We start from the raw sequence: 11,555 nt of genomic DNA, 5'->3' as shown, positions 1-11,555 counted from the left end.
CACACTATTAATAACAGAAATTGTAACAGAGGGGTGTGGAAATTGCAGGCTGATATATAAATATAAAGGCCAAGGCTTTAACTCCGAGAGCTGCATGCAGTGTGGGCTGGCACTATCTACCTTTGCTCTTGGCCTCCTGGCTTGCACAAGGTCCATCTTCCACTATGGCTTTCTGCAGAGTTCCCACTCTGGTGTAAGGCATTTCACACTGAGGCACCCCAGCATCCAGATTTTGGAAGAAGAAGAGGGTGTACCAACTTCAAAATCTGCATTTGAAGTTACTGCTGAGAGGCTGATGAAGTCTTGTGCAGAATACTTCCATTTTATGTCTAACAAAGCAAGTACCATGCTTCTACTAATCAGTTGTATGGCTCACAAAGCTCTATCACTTGCATGGAAAACAGTATTAACCACTTCTTAATCTTACTCTATTTTCGGTATTGTTTAACATATGCTTTGAGACCATATCGTATTTTAATTGGGTCAAAGTATTTACAAACAGGACCTAGGTAAGAAGGTAGAAAAAAGACATGAAACAAGATTTTGATGCAATTACCAACTTTAAAACACCAGATTTTAGCCTTTCTTCTCTTTGAAAATTATGAAATAAGAACACACCAAGCTTTCATATTAGAAGTGGAGAGAGACGGAGTAGAAAGTACCTTCTCTGCATTCTTTTACACAGGATAATAGATAACAGCCTGAGGTGTTAGAGTGCCTATTTCCTCCATACTTTACCAAAATCCCACTTGCATTGTCTTCTACACTTCTGGCCAAGAGCTATGACTACTGTTTATTTTCCTGGGCAACTGAGATGACTTTTACATTGCTTGGCCTGCTGGTGCTCAAAATAAACTGAGTAGCCCCATCACAGACACTTAGGACAGTATGATAACGAGGAGGTGATTAATTTACAGAAATTTATTTATGCAACAGGTTTTGTCCTTGGTTTTATCTAAGAATGCTTCATGTCTAGATTTCATGCTTCTGAAATGTGATTATTATTCAGAATTTGTTGTGTATAAAAGCAGCTGCATAATTTGTAGGTTGGTAACTACTGATGATCATGTTTGTCTTGAAAGAGTGCTCTTCAGTAAAACTGATTATTCAAGTATGCTATGGATTGGATGCCTGAAATCTAATAAATACCAAAAGATAAAAGTCTTCCAGTGGCTCTGCATAGATGAGTGGGATTCTGGGCAACAGGCAGATCTACAGAATTCTAGAGAAGAGTCCCAATAAGGGCAATGCTATACTTTACTAAATTCTGGGCTGTCTATTGGAAGATTAATGCAAAGATCCAATCCATCAACACATGTTGCAGGCCTTTTCTGTTTGTAACCAGAAAAATAAAATTTAATTTTACTATTACATCCACAAATAAATATCTGCATGTGTTGTGACACATTTGTGACACGGACATTTGTTGCTGTGAAGGGTGATCCATCCAGATCCTGGTCTGATATTACTGTGGTTAACCTGCAGCTGGGATTCCCCCACAATCTCAGCTGTGGAGCACATCTCTGTACACTCTCCTCGTTCCCTTTCTAGGGACAGTTTTCAAACCTGACATTTTTGGACCAGTAAAGTTCTGGGACATGTGATGAACATGTGTCCTCCATGTGCCAGTCCTTCCCTCACCTGTCAGGCATCAGAGGGTACAGCCCCTCCTGGGGCTGATGCCATCCAGGTTTCTGTGAAAGGCTTGTCCCTGGTCTAACAGTGACACAAGGAGGACAGCAGGATGACTGACATTGTCTCTGTTTTCTGCAGCTCTTTCTAATGTTATTACTGGATTAGCAGCTGTCCCCAGACACCGCACATCTCTGCTGGAACAGCTATTTTTAAGTACCTCTGAAAACATCTCCCCTTTCTTCCTAAATTGACTATAGGCAAAGCAAAATAGTGGTTTTACATATCCATAACAAATAAGAAGCCTAGAAACTACTGAAGAATATTCTTTTTCATTTTATTTAATCAAGCTTGTCCCTTTCAAGATTCCTGATACCCATTCTTTAGGTTTCCCTTCCTAGGCAAAAACCTGTTACAACATTTATATAACAGGAAGACAAATACTTGTTAGACATGTAGTTAATCACTCAAATTCATTACTTCAGCCTCTCCCAAAAATTTTTAAGCAATGATCCTCTTTTTTTTGTTCTGCAAGTTTTGATCTAGGATTATTTTGAACTAACATCCACTCTCTCCTCATGAGAAAAAGTGATAACAAATACAATTTCATAGTTGTCCATAAAGGTAAACTCTGTGCTCGCTGCCTGAACACGTGCCACTTCTAAAATTTTGTCAGAACGAGAAGTAAATAAATTTCATATCTAAAAAATATCCTTGCTTTCCCTTTGCTCTGTGTTAATGTTTTGTAGAAGGAAGATTTCAGATGCTCATCACATAGTCTATGTAGCAATTACATCCTATCTTTGCAAATGTTTGAATTCTTTTTAATTTGCTCTAAACATTTCATCTTTGCACAGATTTTACATTGCAAAAATGCAGAAAACAAAGAAAAAAGAATGGAATAGGAGATTATAGGAGTTAGAAAAAAAAAAGGAAAAATATGCAGGACTATTGCACATTGGAGCAGGTTATAGCTATCAAAACCTTTCCTTTTTGAAAAATGCATCCAAAGAGTGCAGATGTTCATGGATTACTTTCATAGCCATCATGTTGCCAGCAAAGCACCTAAAGGAGGAAAGCTCTGTGGCAGAGATGGAATGGCATGCAAAAAGGTGTTGGAGAAGCACTGGCATGAAAGAGAGCACTGCGTATGGAAACAAATGGTCACGTTATGCATGTTTAGAAGGATTGTCCTCTGGCTCAGGCACTAGGCTGGGATCAGAAGATCTTGGTTGGGTTTCCTGTTTTGCATTAATCCTTGTCTGCCCTCAACCTAGGAAATCTGTCAGTTCAATCCAGCCTTTCTATCAGAGAGTGATAGTGGAACACTGTTTCATCTGTTTTGACTCCAGCCTTGCAGAAGTAGGAGCTGCCTCTTACTGTGTGGTTGCACAATGGCTTTAGTGCACTTGAGCTTCTCCTCTGGGGTTTTTAAGCTCTAGTAATGAGGATAACGTTAATTTAGCAGATAGGGGTTTTTTATTGCAGCTGTCAGTTGTGCTTGACTTGTTCAGATCAGATTTGGGGTTTTGCTTATCCGTTAATTTAATGCAGCATGCTTAGATATATGGGAAATAGATACCTGAAATAACCTACCCAAAAGCATTCTGTAGCCAGGTGGGTGCTGTTCTGGGAAAAGAGACCAAGTGATAGAACAAGAAGAAATTGCCTCAAGTGGTGCCAGGGGAAGTTTATACTGTATACCAGAAAATATTACATCATCAAAAGGATTGTCAAGAATTGGAACAGGATGCCCAGGAGAGTGGTTGAGTCACCATCACTGGAGATATTTAAAGGAGGTGTAGATATGGCACTTATGCGCACAGTTTAGTGGTGGACTTGGCAGCATAAGGTTAATGGCTGGACTCAATCTTAAGAGTCTTTTCCTACCTTAGGGATTCTGTGATTACATGAATCTCTATTTACTTTTCCTTAGTCCAGTTTGAACCCTGTTTATCCCTGTGTAAATTCAGTGACTCTCCAGAAGTATCTGAAGTCCATCCTGATACTGCCCCTCAATAAAAGAGCAAGTTTACCACAACTTTTTTTGGATGACAAAAAGAAGTAAATGAACACTGATTGCTGGACTTAAAAATCCTGTGATGGGCAGTGTCCATTTTAGTTGATCACAGATCACTTCCACTTCTTGTGAGCTATTGTGAAAAAGATTGTCTTCTCTCACAGGGAGGGCTGTGGGACTAGGCATAGACCATGTTTATGAGGAATGCTTCCTGCCCACACAGTCCAGTGCAGCCTTCTGCAAGACAAAAAAATGTTCCTGCAACAGAGAGCAGCTGCTTGGGCTCTGGGGAACATTTTTCCAGTAGGATAGGTGAGGGCAAGACAAGAACAAGAAAGCCTGAAGAGCATCTGAGGCAGACACAGAGGAGTTTGCTGAAATAAGACAGCCAGGGGGCTGGGGTGTCACAGGAAGATCACCCTTGGGACACAGAGGGGGGTTGTACAGCAATTCTGCAACCTAAAAGCTGAACACTACTGTGCTGGGAATCAGTCTGAAAGAAAGAGTGCTCCATCAAGACAAAAAAAAAGGGCATGGGGCAGTTTTGTTCATAAACATCTTATTTGCATTTCAATTTACTCTAAGCTTTTCCAGTACCAAAAAGAGTTCAGAGTTATGATGCAGTGTGTCTACAATGCGCAGTCCTGCTAAACCCTGTATTTTGACATTCAAAACTCTTTCCACTGTGTGAATGCTTACTTCAAGGAAATGGTCTAAAGAATCCACTGATTCCTCTCCAAGCTCAGGAACCTATAAAGAGCTGTCTTGTCAAAATTGTGATTAAAGTAAGGAGTTTGAAAGAAGACATGTCACAGGAAATGGGACTGAATTACTAACCCTTGGGTACCCACAGCCTCTGCAGTGTACAGGACCTTGCTGCAGAGAACATACCTAAGGGAACATTCAGGCTGATCCAAGATAAAGACTATTCAAGATACTTTGATGTTGCTTGGTTAGTTTTTTGAAAGTTTGGGAATGAAATAAAAAAACAAGTTTGAAAAAACTATATCAGACACAGAGAATTAAGTCATCTGCTAATAAATTCAGGGTAAAGTTATCACTGTTGAAACCACAAATTGCTTTCACATTCCTCTGTTATTGGAAACATTTTAAGCTTTATTATTTTAGCTTTTTAGGCAGTTACTTATCTGGGCTTTGGGAGCCACACAATGAATTGAAAGTATTTGAACCAATATCTTGCATCTCCCAGGAGTGTGCCCATAACCATTATTCTGAGGTGGTTTTCTCTTGTTTCCTGCTGTTACTTTGCCAGCCTGTGTAAAATGCTAAAAAAGTCATTGGGAAGGAAAGAAATAACCAGGTGGTGACAACAACTTTATGAGTCTAAAGGATGTGACATGGGTCAGTAAGGATAGATCTAGAAGCCTGTGGAAAGATAAGGTACTCACCCCAAAGTTGAGAACTTTGGATTCTGATTCCTTGTGAAATAAAGTAACTAAATCACAAAACCAAACCAAACCAAAACAAAAAAAAAAAAAAAAAAAAAAAAAAAAAAAAAAAAAAAAAAAAAAAACCAAAACACACACACACACAAAAACCCCAAAGCCAAACAAACAAAAATAAAAGAGAACATCAACACTCAACACTTCCTTTTTCAAAGGGCTTTAAGTTTTGCATTTCTCATATTAAATAAAAAAAGATGAAAAACAAAACTAGATATTTCTAGTAGAGGCAATAGCATCATGGACAGCACTGTTCAGCCTGAAGAAGAGACTGAGGGGTGGCTTTGTTAGGGCTCATCTGCCCTAAGGAGGGCAGCAAGGGCAAGTTCTGATCTCCCCTCTCTGGTGACCAGCAGAGCACACAAGGAGAGGCATTGAAGGTGCATCAGTGGCTGTACCTTCCCTGAGAGAGAATCTGGTCACTGGAATGGCCTCCCAGGGAAGAGGCCACGGCACCAAGCCTGTCAGAGCTCAGGGAGTGTCTGGATGATGCTCTTTGTCACATGGTTTAGTTTTAGGTAATTCTGCGAGGAATAGTGTTGTACTTGATGATCCTAATGGTTCCCTCCTAACTCAACATATTCTGTGAGTCTATGATGCTATCTATGGTCTACAGTTTCTGTAAAGTTTTATATAATCCAATAGTTCACTTCTTCATGCTACTCAATTATATCTATTAATTACATTCAACTTATTAATAAGAAGAGTTAAATTATTTCCAGGCCCATGTAGGAAGTGGGTCATTTGTCTCAGCAAATGAACCATTAGATTAGATAGAAGGATCAATCTTTCACAGTATTGATACAAAACCAAGATTAAATCTTTTGGACAAAATTATTCTGGTTTTAGAAGTTCCTACTGAGCAGAAAGTCTCTGTAGAGATGGGAGGGCTGAGAAATGACTGATTATGATCTGGAATTAAAGGATATTACAGACAACACTGTATTATCAGACTATCTTTCCACATGAAGATTTCCACAGAACAGAATGTAAAAACAGATGAGTAACTCCCAACAATACATTAGAAATTGTGATCTAATAAATTTTTTTTGAAATTCTGTACCTGTTAATGATAGACAAGGAGAGACAGAAGGAGATGCAAGGAATGAGGAAGGCCAAATGGTTATTGCAAAGTAGAAAGAGCTTTATATAATACTGACTCAGAAGAAAACAGGACAATGTTATTTTTTCAGAGATCCTACGCAACATCTAATTTTGTTACTTTCATTTAATTTCTTAGGGAGGGAAGAAAAAAAGCACATTGAAATGTTAGAAATAAAAAGAAAACCTAACTTAAAAATATTATCATAGATTGTCCCTTACAGTTCAATTGTCAGCACACAATAATCTTATTTCCATGAACAAGATGCTAGGCAGAAACAATTACATAATATATCTAGGTTTTAGTAAAAATTCCATGAGTATAGTGAAGACAGACACAGACAGCAGTTTCTGCTTCAATCAGAATTAGTGGTAAGAGAACTGGCTTGAGGCTATCTGGCCATGGAAATGGTAGAAAAAATGTTCTCTTTCTCATCTGGTCAGTGAGCAGAATATCTTCTAGACAGACTGGGAACAAGTGGTGAATTGCCAACTGGAAACACTGGTCTAGCAAACGCATTTGATGACATTACAGTGTGACTCATCAATTAAACTTATGCCTCATCTTTAAGTTATATTCATGTAGACTGAAGAGTCTATAACACACAGACTACCAGGAGGACCAGATGCTTCCTTCTATTAGTCCACACACAAAAAAATTTAACTGAATCTATTTGAACTGCATGTGTGTAGTTTCTTCCTGTCTTAGGACAACATTCTTCAATTACCATGAAGGATGAAAGAGCTTTTAATATAAGTTGTCAGCTGGATGAAGCTTAGAAGACACGTCTTTATCAAAACCCGACTTTTAAAGAAAATTTCAAGTATGGTTACAAATCTCAAGAGAGAGTTTCATAAAGGAATTGTCTTATCCCAAAGTACTATGACTGCAGCTGTCTGCAGTTCTGAAATACAAACTAGTGGAACTTGACTCTTTTCAATGCAAATGCCTGAACACAGCTCATATTTCTTGGGTTATACACTACTTTTGCATTGACATGCTCTGGATGAGAATTAGAAATATTTCAACTGATTATGGTGCTCATGCTTTTACTTTTTCAGAAATATACCAGGAACATTTACCAGTGTTTAGAAGAGCCTCTGCACAGATCTGAAGAAAAATCACCTGAATGTTTCACTATTTTACCTTGCCTCTTTTATTTTAACCTGTCACTGTATTGTATAAAAATTGAAATCTCACGTGATAAATTTTGCTTTAAAATATTTCTATTACCTTCAATAACAGTGATAACAATTTGTTTTTCCAGTAGCAGATATCCATCGGGTACTTTGTTTAGATAGATACATACATCAAATAACTGTTATATTAAAGAACTAAGCCATCTGTTAGTGGCTGACAACACAACAGAACCATAATCACATAATAAAAAGTCCTGCAAAAAATGACAGATTTGAATCTGCAATGCAAGCACAAGGTATAAATAAAAGTGCAGCAGAATAAAACAGAGCCACAAGTTCACTAAAATCACAGTCCTTGTCTGAACAGAATAACAGCAAAACCTTGGCTCTAAATGTAGGTCTGTCCCTAAACATCAGCTGGTGGAGGGCTGGAGATTCCCAGCCAGCCTCTGGAAAGGTATATGACACAAAGTGGAGCATTGCTCTCCCTTAGTGATTCCCAGGCTCCAGTACACACCAGATAACTTTCTGGTTTTGAAGGACATAATTTTCCATTGATTAAAATTAATCAGAAAAATATTTACAACATCATTTCATAAAATTATGTATTTTTGACTCTAAATATTTTTTTTCCCCAAAAAATGCTGAACAATCTCAAAACGATCAAATACTTTTCATGGAAGGTACAAAGAGAACAGTGTGACACACTGAAATGCAGTCTTATAAATAACAATTCAAACGGTGCCAAAAGAATATTTCCAAGTGAGCAGCCTTCCCTTTCAGCAGTATTTTTACCATGGATAAAGCTTTTCAGGAAAAAACTGTAATTAACCAGCTTTACTTCTTAGTAAGGCAATAAAAGAGGTTTCACAAAGACGCCCAAGAAAGCATAGACAAATTCACTAAAAGGCAGGGAATTCCTCGCACATTAAAATGTGTGCATTAGCATTCATGCAGGGGCTCTCATCTGAGGCTTTGAAGAAGAACCTTTCAACATCTAAAGTACAGGGCATATATTCTTTTACAATACAGATGCTGGAGTTCGCCTACAGTAAGCGGGGCCGGGCGGGAAGTGCGCGGGGAAGCCGCGGGTGGAGCAGGGAAGGTTTGTGTGGAGCAGGGAGTGCTCTGTGAGCCCGTGTTTCCGCGGGGGCTGCCCTGTCAGGCCCGGTGACCGCAGAGCCCTTTTCCAGCTCTAATTCTGTGACTCTTTAATCACAGAATCATAAACCCAGCATGGTTTGGGCAGGGGCACCTTTCTCTGTCCCGGGTTGCTGCCACCGCGGCTGGGGACACGGGGATGGCACAGGACACAGGGGTGGCACAGGAACATGGGGCTGGGCAGGGACTCGGGGATGAGGCCAGGACACAGGCATGTGTCTGGGGCATGGGGATGTGACCAGGACATGGGGATGAGGCTGGGACACCTGGATGTCACTGGGACACAGGAATGTCACCAGGACACAGGAGTGAGGCAGGGACGCAGGGATCTGACCAGACACAGGGATGCCAGTGGGGCACAGGGATGTCACCAGGACACGGGGATGTGCCCAGACCCGGGGCTGTGGCCGTGTCTCTGCAGTTCCTGCTGGACATTGCTCACCAGAAGAACCGGACGCCGCTGCCGCTGATCAAGCCATACTCAGGCCCGCCTGACTGCCCCTAGCTACGGCCTGAAATCCCTGCAGAAGAGGGTGAGGATGGCTCAGGGATCGGGGATGCACCCCCGGAGGTTGGGAGGGGTTTTAAATTGCAGTTTTCCACAGCTCTGAAAGATGGGGGGTGAATACTGGCCGGTGTGTGTCATCTCACAGGTCTCCAGGCTGAATTTGCAATTTGTTGCTGGTTGATTTTAAATGGAAATTTTGAAATGCGGGAAATTTTAAGATATGGGAAAATTTAAGGTATGGGAGTATTGTAGTGTTAAAGAAATACTGCAGAATCCCAGGATCACTGAGGCTGGAAAAGCCCTCCAGGATCATCAAATCCAGTCTGTGCTAGGGCACTGAGTTCCACATCCAGTCATTCCCTGGACACCTCCAGGGATGAGGACTCCACCACCTCCCTGGGCAGCCCCTTCCAGTGCCTGCCCATCCTTTCCCTGAAGAAATTCCTCCTGATGTCCAAGAGGAACTGTCAGGTTTAATGTCAGGTTGTCAGAGGCACAAGTCAGACTTTGCTGTAGATATTAAAGAGTATTTTTGACTTCCACCTCAGTTGTTTCTACTTCAGGAGGGAAATATTTCCTTTTCTGGGAAGCCCTGAATGCCTCACTGTGGGGGGACTTCCCTTTTATTTCCAGGCCATTCCCTGATTTTCTGGTTCTCTCCCCACAGGTCTCCTCCACAGCAGGCAGGATCACAGTCCATCGCCTGAGTGTGGGCACCATGAGCAGCAGGCCCAGCACTCCCACTTTGGTTAGGAAACAGCTCCACAGGGGATTTCCCACCTTCCTTTTAGGAAGGAAAAATAAAGAGGAATAATTTAAAACATTTTCCAGTCCCTGAGGGACTGTCAGGGACTGCCTAACCTTATATTGTTTGGCAGCATCAGAAAGTAAATTTCATTAATTTATATCTTTTTTATTACAATAACATTTAAATGTAAATGCATTACAGATATTCTGTATCTGTGATAAATTCTTTATTTAAGGGACTATTCAAGAACTTCACTAAAATTTAGGGTTATTTTCCTCAGTATCAGTGTGATGCTGAAGTAAATAGCAGTGGGAAATATCCATTTTTAAAAGGATCTTAAAATTTACAGCTATGCCCTAAAAATCAGTGTGTGTTTGTAGTCTGGAGTTCTGTAGGGCTGGGGTAAATGTAGGAAAGTGAGCAAATGTGCAGCTCTGCCTGGAAATCTGATCCTTATACCTGGTGTCCTTGTGTTCCTGTGCATTCCCACTGTGCCTAATAACAGATTCCACTTGGGAGGGAGTTGTAGGAGTTTATGGATTTATTCTGATTCCTTTTGGGGGGGTTTGTGTGGAACCCAGGTACCCCCTCAGTGCAGGCCGTGTCGGTGTCAGCCAAGGTGGGAGCGCTGGTGTCGCTGGCGGGGCAGCGCTTCACTTTCCAGATCCCGTCCTCACAGCCCACTGGGAAATCAGGTACTCCTGGGGTTCCTGGGGCTGGAACAGGGATAACCACACAGCCACAGCCTGCTTGGCTGCAAGGGAGAAGCTCATCCAGTCCCAGCCCCTGCCATGGACAGAGACACCTTCCATGCTGGCCTGGAACACTTCACAGCTCCTTGGCCAAGCTGATGGGGAAATTTCTCCCCCTCTCCCTCATTCCAAAAAGTTCCAGTGTTAATTTCCATTCTCAGCACAGCAGTGGCAGCCAGAACATGGCCATCCTGGGCAGCTGCCTCCCACCCTGGCTCCTGTTTCCCTCTCCCCCTTGTGTTCTCACCCCTCCCTGCAACATTTCCCCATCTTCCCTCTTGGGATGAGCCTGGAATAACACAGGGATTGCTCCAAGCTTTCAGTGTTGCCTTTCCATGATTCCCACAGCCACTCCCACGGTGCAGAACGTCCTGATCAACCCATCCCTGATCAGCCCCAAGAACATCCTGATCACCACCAATACGGTCCCGCCCAGCGCCGCCGACCCCAACCCGTGCAACCTCAAGAGGAAGCACGAAGACGATGACGACTACGACGCCTTGTGAGCCCTTCCATGGCATCCAGGGAGCCTTTCCATGGGATTCATGGAACTTTTCCTGTGGGATTCAGGGAGCCCTTCCCATGGGATTCACACAGACTCCAGGGGGGTGGGAATGGGCAGGAAGGCCCCATTTGGGCCTTGGGAGTGTGGAAGTAAAGTGCAGAGTGTTTGTAACCTGGTCTTGGTGTCTTGTGCACCTGGGGGAGGGGGCAGGGGTTTTCCTATGTATTTATTTTCTATTTTTAAATGTATTTTTATATAAATTAATATATAATTTATATCTACACATTATATCTATGTTTTTATATATGTTTAATATATATGTGTTATATATTTATCATATACACACACAAGTAATTGCCTTGTACACTGTAACTCTCTGTGAAGGTCTGCCCAAAATGAACGGGTGACGAATGATTTTTGGGTGCAAAAATAACCAACACAAGGCACAGGGGTTTTGCAGTAACAAATCAACAAGGTGCAATTTTATTGATTATAACCACAGCTAAATATGCGTTTGGTTAAGGG

The sequence above is a fragment of the Ammospiza caudacuta genome, chromosome Z (assembly GCF_027887145.1).
Source record: "Ammospiza caudacuta isolate bAmmCau1 chromosome Z, bAmmCau1.pri, whole genome shotgun sequence".
NCBI classification, from domain to species: Eukaryota; Metazoa; Chordata; class Aves; order Passeriformes; family Passerellidae; genus Ammospiza; species Ammospiza caudacuta.
This window is presented reverse-complemented; position numbering follows the sequence as displayed.